Source organism: Ahaetulla prasina, chromosome 2 (assembly GCF_028640845.1).
Source record: "Ahaetulla prasina isolate Xishuangbanna chromosome 2, ASM2864084v1, whole genome shotgun sequence".
Classification (NCBI taxonomy): domain Eukaryota; kingdom Metazoa; phylum Chordata; class Lepidosauria; order Squamata; family Colubridae; genus Ahaetulla; species Ahaetulla prasina.
In genome coordinates this window covers 49,468,182-49,484,684 of record NC_080540.1, presented here as the reverse complement: position 1 = coordinate 49,484,684, position 16,503 = coordinate 49,468,182, and the positions used below count along the sequence as shown (strand labels likewise).

General features: G+C 36.4%; 1 long non-coding RNA gene across 1 annotated transcript in view; it reads right to left on the bottom strand.

Moving 5' to 3' along the window:
* The window catches only part of LOC131192600 (uncharacterized), a 70,013-nt gene extending 57,363 nt beyond the window's left edge, over nt 1-12,650 (bottom strand). Inside the window, exon 1 of the long non-coding RNA XR_009153761.1 lies at nt 12,588-12,650. This is a non-coding gene — a long non-coding RNA (uncharacterized LOC131192600). The remainder of the gene's footprint in view (nt 1-12,587) is intronic.
* Nucleotides 12,651-16,503: the final 3,853 nt, after the last annotated feature.

The following is a 16,503-nucleotide window of genomic DNA, read 5'->3' as shown; positions in this document are numbered from 1 at the left end:
TCAACTGGGTGTATCTTTCTCTTTCTCCCTTGCCTTTCGCTTCCCTTCTTTCCTCAGCTATTTGCAGAGCTTCCTCAGACAGCCATTTTGCTCTCTTGTATTTCTTTTTCTTTGGGATGGTTTTAGTTGCTACCTCTTGTACAATGTTGCAAACCTCCATCCATAGTTCATCAGGCACTTTGTCTATCAGATCTAATTCTTTAAATCTATTTGTCACCTCTACTGTATTCATCAGGGATATGATTTAGTTCATACCTGAGTGGCCTGGTGCTTTTCCCTACTTTCTTTAGTTTAAGCCTAAATTTTGCAAGAAGAAGCTCATGATCTGAGCCACAGTCAGCTCCTGGTCTTGTTTTTACTGACTTTATAGAGCTTCTCCATCTTTGGCTGCAGAGCACATAGTCAATCTGATTTCTGTGTTGACCATCTGGTGATGTCCATGTGTAGAGTTGTCTCTCTGGTTGTTGGAAAAGAGTATTTGCTATGACCATCGTATTATCTTGACAGAATTCTATCAGCCTGTGCCCTGCTTTTTGTACTCCAAGGCCAAACTTGCCTGTTATTCCGGTTATCCTTTGGCTTCCTACTTTAGCATTCCAATCTCCCATGATGATAAGGACATCATTTTTTGGTGTTAATTCTATCAGGTGCTGTAGGGCTTCATAGAACTGGTCAATTTCATCTTCTTCAGTACCAGTGGTTGGGGCATAGACTTTAACTACTGTGATATTGAATGGTTTGCCTTGGATTCAGACTGAGATCATTCTGTCCTTTTGGGGATTGTATCCCAGTATTGCTTTTCCTACTTTTTTATTGATTATGAAGGCTACTCCATTTTTTCTGAGGGATTCTTGCCCACAGTAGTATACCTGATAGTCATCTGAATTAAATTCGCCCATTCCTGTCCAGTTTAGTTCGCTGATTCCTAAGAAGTCGATGTTCAGTCTTGTCATCTCTTGTTTGACCACATCCAGCTTGCCTTGATTCATGGATCTTACATTCCAGGTTCCTATGGAGAAAAAATCTTTACAGCATCTGACTTTCCTTTCACCACCAGATACATCCACAGCTGAGCGTCCTTTCAGCTTTGGCCCAGTCGCTTCATTCTTTCTGGCGCTACTAGTACTAGCCCTCCACTCTTCCCCAGTAGCATATTGGACACCTTCCAATCTGAGGGGCTCATCTTCCGACGTCATATCTTTTTTCCTTTTTGTACTGTCCATGGGGTTTTCATGGCAAAGATACTGGAGTGGGTTGCCATTTCCTTCTCCAGTGGATTACGTTTTGTCAGAACTCTCTGCTATGACCTGTCCGTCTTGGGTGTCCCTGCACGGCATAGCTCATAGCTTCATTGAGCTATGCAAGCCCCTTTGCCACGACAAGGCAGTAGTCCATGAAAGGGAAGAATAGATTGCAGTTGCTCAAATACAAATACTGTTTTATCCTTAATTTTTTTTCCCCACTGAGTTAATTTTCCTCACTATTGTTATTTGTATAATGCAGAGAAGTGTCCATGCAACAAAATCTTATAAAGCTTGAAAAAAACCAGAGATGCACATACACCTTTTTGTTCTAAAAATGTAATGTGAAGTTGATACAACATTGCTGGAGAATTATTATTGTGACTAAGTATGCAAAATTAAGTGAGAAATGATGTTTAATGTGCATTTTCAAAAAGTAAAGAGTGTCCCATAACTTATGACTGAAGAAATATCTTTTTTGAGGAAAATGAACTATGTAACTGTGTCAGCTCAACATTTTTCTATTAATAACAATATCAAACTATGGACAAGCATAGAATACTTGTGGACAGTTTTTATATGAAAAATTATTCAAGAGAATTATTATAGTGCAATTCGGACACTAGTTGTAATAAATTGTGAATGACATGGTTCATAATGGAAGAATGACCTATTTCCTAGCTAATTTTGAGGTAAATATTGTGGTGTATTCACAAAAAATACTCCTGATACATAAGTACAAAATCACAGTTCTTAAACTTAGTATGTTATTTCCTTTTATTTCTTTTTCTTTAAAAAAAATAGATACAGTAAATAACAGTATCATCCCTTTTCATTTTCTTTACAATGCTTCTTTTTAAAAAAATCTTCTCTTTATGAACAGATTTCTCAGCTTATTTTTATTTTATTTATTTAGGTGTTTTATAAGGCTTTTCAACTTTGATTAGCAACTCTCGATGTCTTCTAGAATGTTGGAAGCATAAAGAAACCAAACAGAACCCAAAAGCAATATGGAATTACCACAGCATAATTACATTCAAATAATTTCTCTTCTGGGTGAATTCAATCAATGTACTGGCCCAATGTCCAGAACAAAACTAGGCTTTATGGAAAGCAGCAAAGTTGAGGCCATCCAACTCTCAGGAAATCTGCTAGATGACATAGTTTCATAGAGGGGCCTAAGGTATACCTGTTGTGCCAGATCTCATGAGATGAGCAGAGATAATCAGAGAAAGACAATCCTGCAAATAATGCAGCCTTTTCTTGTAAAGGGATTTGTAAGATTTCAACACTCTGAACTACACATATGTTTTTTTTAAATTTTGCATTTATATCCCGCCCTTCTCCGAAGACTCAGGGCAGCTTACACTATGTTAGCAATAATCTTCATCCATTTGTATATTATATACAAAGTCAACTTGCATCTGATGTTACTTTCATCTGATCAACAAAGCATCTTTTTCACATGCTCTTTCTAATCACCACCATCCTTTTTTAATGTTGGTTTTCATAGGAAGATATCATGTAAAGCAGGGGTCTCCAACCTTGGCAACTTTAAGGCTGGCGGACTTCAACTCCCAGAATTCTGGGAGTTAAAGTCCGCCAGGCTTAAAGTTGCCAAGGTCGGAGACCCCTGATGTAAAGAAAGTGAATAGGATGGACAACATTTGTAATAGGTTGAAGAGAATATTTAAAGGCAAACTTATCCTCTGAACTATAACTCTGCCAGAGGAAGAAAGGAAGAGCAATGTAAGTATTTTTTCCCTTCTTTTTGGTTTTTTTCCTCCCTTTCATTTATCTTCTTTAAGAAAACATTCACACCAGTTCCAGGATTACCATACTACCTCCACCCACATTAGAGACTTTTTCTTTTAATATGTATTTTTCAATGCAAACGTCTTTCAATTCATCTGATATGACTCTGGATTGTCCCAGTGCTGAAGCCTCATCTCAGAAGTATCTAGGGTGGCTCAGAGGAGACATATAAATTAACCATTTTTTCCCCTTCAAAGGAAGTTCTTTATCTCTACTCTTGAAAGGGGAATCAGCTCTAGTGAAATGTTGGTACTCATCTCGTTATTTTGGGAAGTACATTCAAGAAGAAATTAAGTCTATTCCTATCCATGAAAGAAACACATTACTATATGACTTCATTATATTCTTCCAAGATATAGTTAACAGAATAAAATAAAAAAGACAACCAAATAATGTGTCCTTTTTTTGTACAATATGAGATGCTAATGAGTTGCAATAAAGAAGGTCTGATTACAAAAGATTTTTAAAAATTATCTTTGTTGAACAGGGAGTAGTATATAATAATGCAGAAAATTATTAAAGTACTAAAAATGTTTAGCAGGATATGGAAAGTTTCATTAAAAGTTACATTTTCTCAGTTCCATTGGAATTTAATAAGCAATAATGTATTCATCATCATAGAATTTAATTTTGTAGGTTATGAAAGAAATAATTAAAACATATCGAGCTATTTTATATTTTATCTGTCTTCCAAAATATCATTCATAATCCTTTGGAGGAGAGTTTCTTTAGTGCATATTAGCAATTATTAATCTAGAATCCAGATTATGAAAACTGATTAGAAACAAGAACCTGTAGTCAGCCTTCAGAAAAGATTCATCCATCCATCCATCCAGATCAAGTGTGTAATCAGAATCTTCAGAAAATGAGAAATCTACTAAGGTCGCAATCCCTGGCAATCATCCATGGAGATGGAAGGTATTACAATTGCATTTCAAACTGAATTTTCACTCAGTTGGCTAATAAACCAACATATTGTCTAGTTGTTTTTGAGACTTTTGAAGAATCTCATTAACTTTATTTCCCTGGACTATGAAACCTTTTGGGGCCCATTCTATTCCACCTGTTCCAGAGTAGAATTGCAAGGGTAAATTCCAAAAGTTGGCAGAAACGGAAACTGTTTATTGCTAATCTTACACTATTATTCCTGTGTAATGATAGATGGCTTTAGTAAAATAGCAGACATTCTTTCAACTGGTCCCAACTGAAACTGGTGTCAAATAGCCTTCCATTTAAGAATAATCAATTCCATATTTATACTGAAACCACTAAATTACGCATGTGTACACTGAAAGATATGACTGAGCAAGATATATTATAAATAAAATATATAAAGTAGTTTCTTTAGCTATAGATTTATGGGTGTCATTTAACCTCACCCTGTGAGAAGAGACAAATACTGTCAAAATGAATATTATTCGCAGATTAATTTATATTTTGAGAGGAATTCCTGTTCAAATCTCTAGAAGATATTTTCAGAAAATAAAGTCTTTGTTTACAAAATTTTGATGGGATTATTCAATTCCAAGAATAATTGTATTAAGAATGCAAATATCAATAAATGAAAGAGGATTTGGTTGGATTGGTTTTCTGAATCTGAAGTTGAATCATTAAAATTTACTATTGTTAAGAATCAAGTTATGGAAGTCAATCACTGGCATTAAGTTTCCAATTTGGGCAACTTTGGAATATACAGTACTTACATACACTCTTGGTTGGATGGACAGTATTATGATGTAAATACAATAGTTATTTATTTATTTTATTTATTTATTTATTTTGTCACAACAATATATTTAGGTATCATACAAAAAGATTATATAGTATATAAACACATATATGAGTAAATATAAGGAGGTATAAGCATATATATAGGAAGAAGAAAAGAAAAACAATAGTACAGGGACGGTAGGCACGTTTGTGCGCTTATGCACACCCCTTATGGTCCTCTTAGGAATGGGGTGAGGTCAATAGTAGAAAGTTTTTGGATAAAACTTTTAGGATTATGGGAAGATACCACAGAGTCAGGTAAAGTATTCCAAGCACTGATGATTCTGTTACAGAAGTCGTATTTTCTGCAATCTAGATTAAAGCGGTTGACGTTAAGTTTAAATCTATTAGTTGCTCTAGTATTGTTGCAATTAAAGCTGAAGTAGTCTTTAACAGGAAGGACATTACAATAGATGATTCTGTGAGTTAAGCTTAGGTCTTGTCGAAGCCTAGGATTCTAAGCCTAGGATTTCAAGTCTGGTGGGATAGGGTATTTTATTGTTTTCAGAGGAATGGAGAACTCTTCTTGTAAAATATTTCTGGACACGTTCAATTGTATTGATGTCAGAGATGTGGTGAGGGTTCCAAACAGGCGAGCTGTATTCTAGAATTGGTCTAGCAAATGTTTTATATGCTCTGGTTAATAGTGTGGTGTTTTTGGAAAAGAAGCTACGCAAAATTAGGTTTTTAACTCTTAGAGCTTTTTTTGCTATGTAGTTGCAGTGGGCTTTGGCACTTAGATCATTTGACATGAAAACTCCAAGGTCTTTAACGGGATGGGGGTCGTCTGTAAGGTAATGTCCATCTAGTATGTACTCTGTTATCTCTAAAAACAATTGTATCAGTTAGAAAGCTACAGAATGTCTAATGAAAGATTGTATTCCTTTTGCTATACTAAATTAACTCTATGGGGAAATCCAGCATAAAAATTGGGGAAATGGTGAAATGGATAAAAGCAGGGATATTGACTTTAAACCAATTGATAATGATGACACATTTTTAACATATACCAGGCTGACAGCTCAGTGGCAAGAAAATTTGTTAACAACATTTGGATCAGCAGCATTTTTAACTTCTGAGACACCCAATATGCTAGAAAAACTGGGTGAATTTTTTGAAACTAAAACTATATATCTTCCTTGGATACAACTGTTGCTATCCCAATTCATAGAAAGCCCATCAATATCTTGAGGAAGGCATACTTACAGTACATATGCATTCATCTCAAAGCAAGGGAATTAAACAATTTTATTTATAAAATTTAGTAAGCCCCTTCCAAAAGTGACCTTCCTTTCACAAAACTAAACGTTAAGATAATGTGTCAGTTTTGCATCAGCAATCTCTTGCAAAAGCAGGAGTCAGAAGTAATCTAAACATTTTGTCTATCAGCCATTGCATGAACTCTTAAGAATATTTGAGTAGCTTTATTAATCTGATTTTCTTATAATTCAATCACCAGTCATATTAATGTAAAACAATGTAGCTACAAATCAGTACAGAGATTGTTCTTATCAATTTTCCTCAAGAAGAATTCAATATAATGAAACGCCAGGAAATTCTGGGTATTATTTCTTGAAATAAATTCCACTCCCTTTTATGAATTTTTCATAACAATTTAGCTATTTTAAATGTTTTCTTGTTTTTTCCTTTTTAACAAGAGAATGTTAAAAAATATCTCTATAAACAGTATTTATAGAGAATTGACTATATATAAGACGTTCTTTAATCAGTGGGACTTGGAATGTGCTCACCCTCCTGTACTGAGGCAAATGGAAATATGCAGTCCCTTGAGGCTTTAATAGCAATAGCACTTAGACTTATACACCGGTTCATAGTGCTTTTACAGCCCTCTCTAAGCGGTTTACAGAGTCAGCATATTGCCCCCAAAAATCTGGGTCCTCATTTTACCCACCTCAGAAGGATGGAAGGCTGAGTCAACCTTGAACCTGGTGAGATTCGATCTGCCAAATTGCAGGCAGCTGGCAGTCAGCAGAAGTAGCCTGTAGTACTGCATTCTAACCATTGTGCCACCACAGTTCATTTAAAGGTGATAACAAACACTTTCAGTGGCACCTGGAAGATAACTATAGCCAGTGCAGCTCACAAAGTAGTGGTATGATGTGCACACAATGAGGCTGCCCTATCACTGTCCATGCTGCCATATTCTAGATCAGCTTCACCATCTGGACGGTCTTAAAGGGGAACCTCAAGTCCCAGTTGTTTCATATACAGGAATGCTAAAGCAGAAGTACAACATTGGGCCTGCATAACCCCACAATTCAGATGCCATGGATAAGATCTCTGACTATCAATACCAACTGGAACCAACCACAGTAAAGGAGAACCAAACTGTAAAACAATGTCTCCAAATCCAACTTCTAAAGGATACTATGTATTGAGAGAGCAAGAAATTCTGGCTCTGCCTTCTCCTTAAACCCCAGCCTGACCCTGACAGAAACAGGTCCAAATAATCTGCTTGCTTCATGGTTCTCTGCAGCTGAGCACCTGATTATCCTTCCCATCACTTTCCCTAAAAAGGGAAAACTGGGACTGGAAGTAATGTCCAGGACTTTTGGACACAGTCTGGGCTTTTTGAGGAAGGAATACACCTCAGCCTCTTTCAAGGCTGACATCACTGCATGAAGTCAGACACAGGTCACCTCCTGGGTGACTTTAAGCATCTAAGAAGAACCAGGATCTTACGAGCAGATGTTCAAGATAACAAACTTGAAGAATCCTGCTCGGTTCAGATACAGGTTGCTTTTCCAGTGTATTTAGCATTAAATCTAGCCATTACTGTATGCTGTTCACTTTGAGGCAATAGTGAAATTCAATTTTTTTTAAATTTATTTTTATTTATTTATTTATTTTGTCAAACACAACAATATATTAATATTAATATTATTAACATTAATATTAATATTGCAACAATACACGAGCGCACAATAGATTTAAACTTAATGTCAACCGTTCCAATCTTGATTGCAGAAAATAAGAGTTCAGTAATAGAGTTGTTAATGATTGGAATAAACTACCTGACTCTGTGGTCTCTTCCCAAAATTCCCAAAGCTTCAACCAAAAACTGTCTACTATTGACCTCACCCCATTTCTTGAGAGGTCTGTAAGGGGCGTGCATAAGAGCACAAGCGTGCCTACCATTCCTGTCCTTTTGTTTTCTTTCGTTATATCCAATTACATAGTTATTACATACTTATATATATGCTTATATATTGCATAGTTATTTCATGATTATGTTTATATATCCTGTGTGACAAATAAAAATAAATAAAATAAATATATTAGTATAAGCATGAAATAACCACATAAATTGAATACAACCAAAGGGAACATTAGGACAGGAACGGTAGGCACACTGGTGCTCTTATGCACGCCCCTTACAGACCTCTTAGGAATGATGTGAGGTCAACAGTAGACAGTCTTTGGTTAAAGTTTTTGGGATTTTGGGATGAGACCATGGAGTCAGGTAGTGCATTCCAGGCATTAACAACTCTGTTACTGAAGTCATATTTTCTACAATCAAGATTGGAGCGGTTCACTTTAAGTTTGAATCTATAGTGTGCTCGTATATTGTTGCAGTTGAAGCTGAAGTAGTCTTCGACAGGAAGGACATTGTAGCAGATGATTTTATGAGTTATGCTCAGGTCATGCTGAAGGCAGCGTAGTTCTAAATTTTCTAAATCCAGAATTTCAAGTCTGGTGGCATAAGGCATTTTGTTGTGATCAGAGGAGTGGAGGACTCTTCTTGTAAAATATTTCTGGACACACTCAATTGTATTAATGTCCGAAATGAAGTGTGGGTTCCAGACAGTCGAGCTGTAATCGAGAATTGGTCTAGCAAATGTTTTGGTTAGTAGTGTAGTGTTTTTGGAGAAGAAGCTATGCAAGATAAGGTTTACAACTCTTAATGCCTTTTTGGCGATGTAGTTGCCGTGGACTTTAGATCATTTGATATGAGAACTCCAAGGTCTTTGATGGAGTGAGGGTCATTTACAAGGTCATGTCCATTTTTACTACTGGTTCTGTGGGTGTAGTTTGGTGGGTATTGTTGTAACTCCAGCCCCCGAACCTGGCCTCGTGCCCGAAAGTGACTCAGAAAGTGAGGGGGAAGCACCGGTAAGGCTTACCTTGGGAGGCTACGCCTTCAGATCCAGCTGATAATAATAATCAAGCTTGGCTTGACCCGCGCTTCAGAAGATTAGAGAGGCGGCGTCATCAAAAGGAAGGGTGGGGCTCCTGCCACAGGATATAGAATAGAATAGAATAGAATAGAATAGAATAGAATAGAATAGAATAGAATTTATTGGCCAAGTGTGATTGGACACACAAGGAATTTGTCTTGGTGCATATGCTCTCAGTGTACATAAAAGAAAAGATACGTTCATCAAGGTATAACATTTACAACACAATTGATGGTCAATATATCAATATAAATCATAAGGATTGCCAGCAACAAGTTATAGTCATACAGTCATAAGTGGAAAGAGATTGGTGATGGGAACTATGAAACGATTAATAGTAGTGCAGATTCAGTAAATAGTCTGACAGTGTTGAGGGAATTATTTGTTTAGCAGAGTGATGGCCTTCGGGAAAAAACTGTTCTTGTGTCTAGTTGTTCTGGTGTGCAGTGCTCTATAGCGTCGTTTTGAGGGTAGGAGTTGAAACAGTTTATGTCCAGGATGCGAGGGATCTGCAAATATTTTCACGGCCCTCTTCTTGATTCGTGCAGTATACAGGTCCTCAATGGAAGGCAGGTTGGTAGCAATTATTTTTTCTGCAGTTCTAATTATCCTCTGAAGTCTGTGTTTTTCTTGTTGGGTTGCAGAACCGAACCAGACAGTTATAGAGGTGCAAATGACAGACTCAATAATTCCTCTGTAGACTTGGATCAGCAGCTCCTTGGGCAGTTTGAGCTTACTGAGTTGGCGCAGAAAGAACATTCTTTGTTGTCCTTTTTTAATGATGTTTTTGATGTTAGCTGTCCATTTGAGATCTTGCGATATGATAGAACCCAGAAATTTGAAGGTTTCTACTGTTGATACTGTGTTGTCAAGTATTGTGAGAGGTGGAAGTATGGAAGGGTTTCTCCTAAAGTCTACCACCATTTCTACGGTTTTGAGTGTGTTCAGTTCCAGATTGTTTTGGTTGCACCACAAGGCTAGTCGTTCGACCTCTTGTCTATATGCGGATTCGTCATTGTCTCGAATGAGACCAATCACTGTTGTGTCATCTGCGAACTTCAGTAGCTTAACAGATGGATCATTGGAGATGCAGTCATTGGTATACAGAGAGAAGAGAAGTGGGGAGAGCACACAGCCTTGGGGGGCCCCTGTGCTAATTGTACAGGTATTTGATGTGATCTTGCTTAGCTTCACCTGCTGCTTCCTGTTTGTTAGGAAGCTTGTGATCCACTTACAAGTCTGTTCCGGTACCTGTAGCTGGTTTAGCTTAGTTAGAAGAATGTCTGGAATGATGGTATTGAATGCTGAACTAAAGTCTACAAAAAGGACCCTTGCATAGGTCTTTGGAGACTCAAGATGTTGTAGGATGTAGTGCAGAGCCATATTAACAGCATCATCTGTTGATCTATTTGCTCGGTATGCAAGGAGCTTTGGGACTGCTCTCACTCCATGGGAAGCAAAAGTTTAGCTGAATTGTTTCAAAAAGAACTGAAAGTCTTGCTATGTGAGTCATTTGTTTGAACTTTGGCAGGCAGCTGTGATTTCTCTGCCAGGACTGATAAGAGCTGTGAATCCACTGGCTGAAGGCCAGCTCGTGGGTCTGAAGTGGGGAAGGAGACAGAACAGGTATGGTGTGGCTTGGTGGGCATGGCTTGGTGGGTATGGCAGGGGAAGGATACTGCAAAATCTCCAATCCCACCCCACTCTGGGGTCAGCCAGAGGTGGTATTGCCAATTCTCCAAACTACTCAAAATTTCCACTACCAGTTCTCCAGAACCTGTCAGAACCTACTGGATTTCACCCCTGCTTTGGGGTTAAATAATGTGATGCCAAGTATTAAAAGAAAGTAAAAATAGTAAGCAAAAAAAATGCTTGAAATAAGAAAAAAAGTAGCTACAGTATAACCACCACCAATTCAGTTTACACCAACAATATTCGGTGCACTTCTCCTTACCTTTTTTTTTAATGCTAAATACATGGTTCTATCATGTCTGCAAACCTTTTCAGGTTTACCCTTAAAAAAACCTTCTCACTCTCTTTGTGAGGACCTCATCAGCTCCATCCAATCAGGACCTTGTCAATCTTCTTTTCCTATTAGCTAATTTATTTTTCCATCACAGATTGGTTTTGCAATTTGATTTGAGGATTCATTCTCTTTATATGATAACCCACCATTACATACCCCTTTCATACCAATCACTCACTTTTGCATTCAATCCACATTCATTCAATAGCCATTCATTCATTATCCTCTGGAGAAGAGCCTAATGCTGGGAAAGATTGAGGGCAAAAGAAGAATGGGACGACAGAGAACGAGGTGGCTGGATGGAGTCCCTGAAGCATTTGGTGTGAGCTTAAATGGACTCCAGAGGATGGTAGAGGACAGGAAGGCCTGGAGGAATGTTGTCCATGGGGTCGCGATGGGTCGGACATGACTTCGCAACTAACAACAACATGATCCACTCTCATCTTCTCACTCACATCTCTTATGGAAGAAATTCCCCCTACATTCAACTTAGTTTTATACTTCTCCAGATGTGTCTTACTTTTTTACAACAAAGTAGACAAAAGAATGCCTTCATGTACTGCCATTTCCACTTTCAAAAAACAAATATACATTTCATAGGCAGCACTGAACTTAGGCAACACTTTCAAAGGCAGCACTGATTTAGTAATTAATTGGGCTCCTATCTTTGCATCCAGATATCCTTCTGATTAGTCTTGAGCTGGTTTCTGGTGCAGCTTGGTGGGATCTGGTTTCCTCAAATCAGAAACCATGTTAGCTAAAGACCCATCAAAAGTTAGGACACCTGGCTATAAAGCCAGCAGCCAATTCGTCAATTCCTGCTCAGTTGCCTCTAAAGATGCCAGTCATAGTTACTAACAAAATATCAGGAAATTTGTTCTCTAGACTGTAGTCAGAAAACCCTGGAGCCCAATATCACTCAAAAGATATTGGCCATGAAAGTCTACTGTATACCAATATAAATGTTCCTCACAACAAACAACATACTAACCATTACCTTGCTACCAACCTTTGCAAATTTTTTAAATCATTAATTCTCAAATGCATTGGACAAGCAAAGTAAAGCTAGTATTTCAATCCCCATACTAATGGAGAAAATTAAGACATAGGACTTTACTTATTAAGGGGGAAAAGCATTGAATTAATCACAGCATCACTAAGTCCCCTGTTTAATCTTCTTTGAATCTATCATTTCATCTAGATATTTTTCAGCTGAGTCATAAACCCATCAGGAAGCTAATATATCCTAGCTTCAGTTCTCCATCTTCTGCAGATGTTTCCTATTTCTTTTGAAATTTTCAAAATATACTTTCTCATTGGTTAGAGATTTAAAAGGTAGAAAGTTTTGTAAGTTTTGGTACATGAAACGATTGCTTGCCTTACCCCTGGAGTTTCTATACAATAGTAAACTCTTGTAGTGTTTACCTCAGCATTAATATAACCATATCAATATGTAAAATAGAAATCATTAATTATTTAATATTATGTAAATGTTATATAATAATAAAGTAAGAATAGAGATCAGTGATACCTTACATTTTTTTCTTCTAGTATTGTAACTTCAAACTTCACATTTTACTTGGAGGGTACAGAAATTATTCAGATGTCATCTCGACTTCAAAAATAGCCTCCTTTTAAACAAGAAATTATTTACAGATTCAGATACATTCTTATAAAACTGATTTTATGGCTGAAATAATTCAGCATTAACCTTTTTTTAAAAAACAAACAAACAAATGCACTTGACAAGAAGTTTAAATTATCCAGTTAGAGTTTAAAACTAGTTTTTTTCTTTATGGTCCTACGTATATTATTCATTTATAAGAATTATATTCTGGCCTTGGTCAGATGTCCTTTCAATCTGTCAGGTATAAATTATATGAGAAAATAATATAAGCCTCAAACTTGCATTGAATTACAAAAATGTGATTCAGATTCGTGAAGTAGAATGTCTTTATCTAGAATTTACTCATATAGTTTTCAAAATTTGCAATCCATTCAGATTTCATGTTCTTTGAGTAAATATTGTAAATATAATTTCAGCCACAGAAATATTAGTAGTCATCTTATATTTCTTCATTGTTCTGTGAAGAACAAGGACAAGGTATTTCCTAACCACTGAACACAAATCAATTCCATCTGCAATTCATTTACTCTAAGTTGAAATTCTTTGATTTAAAGTTACTTGGTTCTTTGGCTCCAATGACAGATGCAGCTGATCGTATTTAATTTATAGTCACTACTTTATAAATGCATATGGGATAAATTATCAATAGTGCTTGAGATTGGAGAATTCATTTATGCGAACGCATTTTGAAATTATCTATAGATCACACTGAAAATAGCATTTCTGGAATGGTACCAATCAGTTTTTGGCTCACTGTGAAAGTCAGCTGGTGGTTTAGTAAAAATATAATGAGACAATAGAAATGTCAGGACATGATTAACACTGTAATATTCTTTTAATGCATTTCATAAACACTGACATCAGCACCTAATTGCAATATCGTTTGGATAAATACAATTGTTCATGTGCATTTAAAGAATGAAGTCTGTGTTCTGTAAATGAAGAACTAGGTCACCAGCTCTGCACTGAGGTATTTTAAAGCTCCAGTGTGAAGTCCATGTTATTTGCTGAAGCTTTTAATTATTGCACAAAAAAGGCAAGCTCTCAGTGTTAAGTAATGCTGACAGGAAATCCCTGTGCAGCATCTGGATTTTTATTTTTATTTCAGGGGACAAAATAGCTGTTATTTCAAATCAGGAAATTTATCTACAAAAAGAAACATGTGGAAAAGTGGATGGATAAATTTTATAACGCTGATAATGTTTTTAAACAACCTCAAGGTGCTTATCTTCAGTTATTGGAAAACCTGGAACAGCTAATCAAGTGTGAAATTTAAACTGATTGACACTTCAGTTCATACATCTTCAGGACTAATATAATGAAATCTAGAATGGATCTTTGACTGGAAATAAAATATTGAATTTCTAACCCCAATAGAACAGAATTTATATTCCCATCCGAATAATAATTTTAGTCAAACCTCCGTCATTTTTTAGATGTGGTGTTCATATGGCAAGGGCGGGGGCAAGCTTTAATTGAGTGGTTAAAGCTGCTATATTGATTTTTTTAACAACCCCCCTCCCAGGGAACCAGAGTTATGCTTATTTTAAGATTCTGTGGAATAATAAATGCAATAAGAACCATTTAATTCTGGAATAGTCTCAAGTCCACAAACCAAATACCAAAGAAAATGCTGTGCCCAAACACCTTGTATTCTTGTGTATGTCACTCAAATCTTTTTCTTCTATCCTTCCTGCTTAGCATCAATTGCTCTTTTCCTGTTGATGACTGCAATCATTTATTTCACAGCCATTGATAGCCGAAATCTTAAAAGACAAACCAGCTTTTTATATAAATTTTTATATGCCACTTTGAAAAAGGAAAGAACCTACATATTGGGCCAGTTATTCCCCAAACAGGCATGAAAATTAGTGAAGACATTACCTACAATGATTAATTCAGTACAATCTGGCTTAACAAAAGAATGCCAAGCTTTTAATAACATAAGTTATTGGGGGATATTTCAGCATTGTATTCTATTAGATGCAGAAAAAGCCTTTGATGTGGTACAAATTTGAAAGAAGTTAATATTTTTTTTAAAAAAAGGATGTCCAGTAAATTTTTGGAATAAAGACATATTATTCTAACCTTTCTGTTTTAAGTAATCATTAATGGAGTTTAATTTCTGAATTTAATCAACAAAACGCCTCTCATGGATGAACTTGGACTTGAAGGAGGGGAAAAGGGATGTCCATTAGAGGTGCTTTTTATGCACATATTTGTACCTGCAGCATACATAATGGCATAATAAGCATTGAAAAGGATATGCCTGTTTTAATGCTTCAAGAGAAGTATTTTCTTTGCGTGCATGCACTTTGTAAATGTCTCGTTCAAATGCTTTGCAGTGCCCTAAATTCAGTCATCAGACACATAGAGGTTCAAAAAATAGTAACTTCTGTTCCCAAACAAGCATGACAGAGAATGAGTCAAGATGTTTGGAATGGTTTGCTGCATCCAAGCACAGCAGATGGTAGCTGCCTTTTAGATAAATGTCTTCTGGTCAAGAGAGCTGAATCAATAATACACTTTTCCCAGGAGGAGGAAACATAATTCAATTTGTGGGCTAACATCTAATTATTTTTAGATACTAATGATTATGATATTGTTCATGAGTATGGATTTGTTGAACTGATTGTTGTCTAATGGAAGCAAATTGATGATCACAATTCACAGAAATATAAATGACACCAGAACAGCCATAGAAATACTTTATAAATTTATAAATTTATCTATTTATTTATTAAATCATTTTATATAGCTGCCCATCGATCAAACATAACTATTGTGCATGCTTAACATATATTAATGTGCATTGGAATATTGGAAATTATCAAAGAGAAATTGGGAAATAAATTGTTTTAAAGAGTGATGTTTAAAAGAGTGATATTAGTTCTAAGGATTAATGTAACACTTCTTGTTTTGAATACTAGTCAACAAGTAGATCTGGAGTGAGGACCATAATGGAGCCTCTCCATTATGATCATGAATCATAACAATCATAAGACAATTTTACAACATTTTTTTGCAGTTCTTAAGCAAACATGGCCATGGTTGTGAATGCCACGGTTGTGTGCTGAATGCCATAGTTATTAAGGAAACACATTGTTTGCTAGGGTGCAGTTTTGCAGAAAACCAGAAGTAAGTGTAGGTTTTTAACAAAACATGGTCACATAACCACAGGACACTGAGAATGACCATAAATGTGCCCATGTTATTGAGCACAGGATCAACATCTGAACTAAGACGCTGCATTTGGTGCAAAATGAGGCAGCTAGACTGCAATAGTATAACATATAGCAATTAAGACACCTGTACTGAAAGATCTATTCTACAAACAATTTTCTTTAATGAACAAAATTTAAGATATTGGTTTCTTTTTATGTCCCTTGGTATCTAATGTCCTACAAGATTAGGCAAGCACACTGAGATAGTGTACCAATATCTCAGTGGCTGCCACAGAGAAGAGGGGGGTCAACCTATTCTCCAAAGCACCTGAGAGCAGGACAAGAAGCAATGGGTGGAAACTAATCAAAGAGAGAAACAACTTAGAACTAAGGAGAGATTTCCTGACAGTTAGAACAATTAATCAGTGGAGCAATGAGGCTCCAGAAGTTGTAAATGCTCCAACACTGGAAGTTTTTAAGAAGAGATTGGATATCCATTTGTCTGAAGTGGTAGAAGGTTTCCTACCTAAGCAGGAGTTGTATTAGAAGACCTCCAAGGCAGGGGTGAAATACTCCCAGTTCGAACCAGATCACCCGATCCGATAGCGATGGCGGTGGGTGGTTCAGAGAACCAGTAGCAAAAATCCCTGCCCCCCCCACA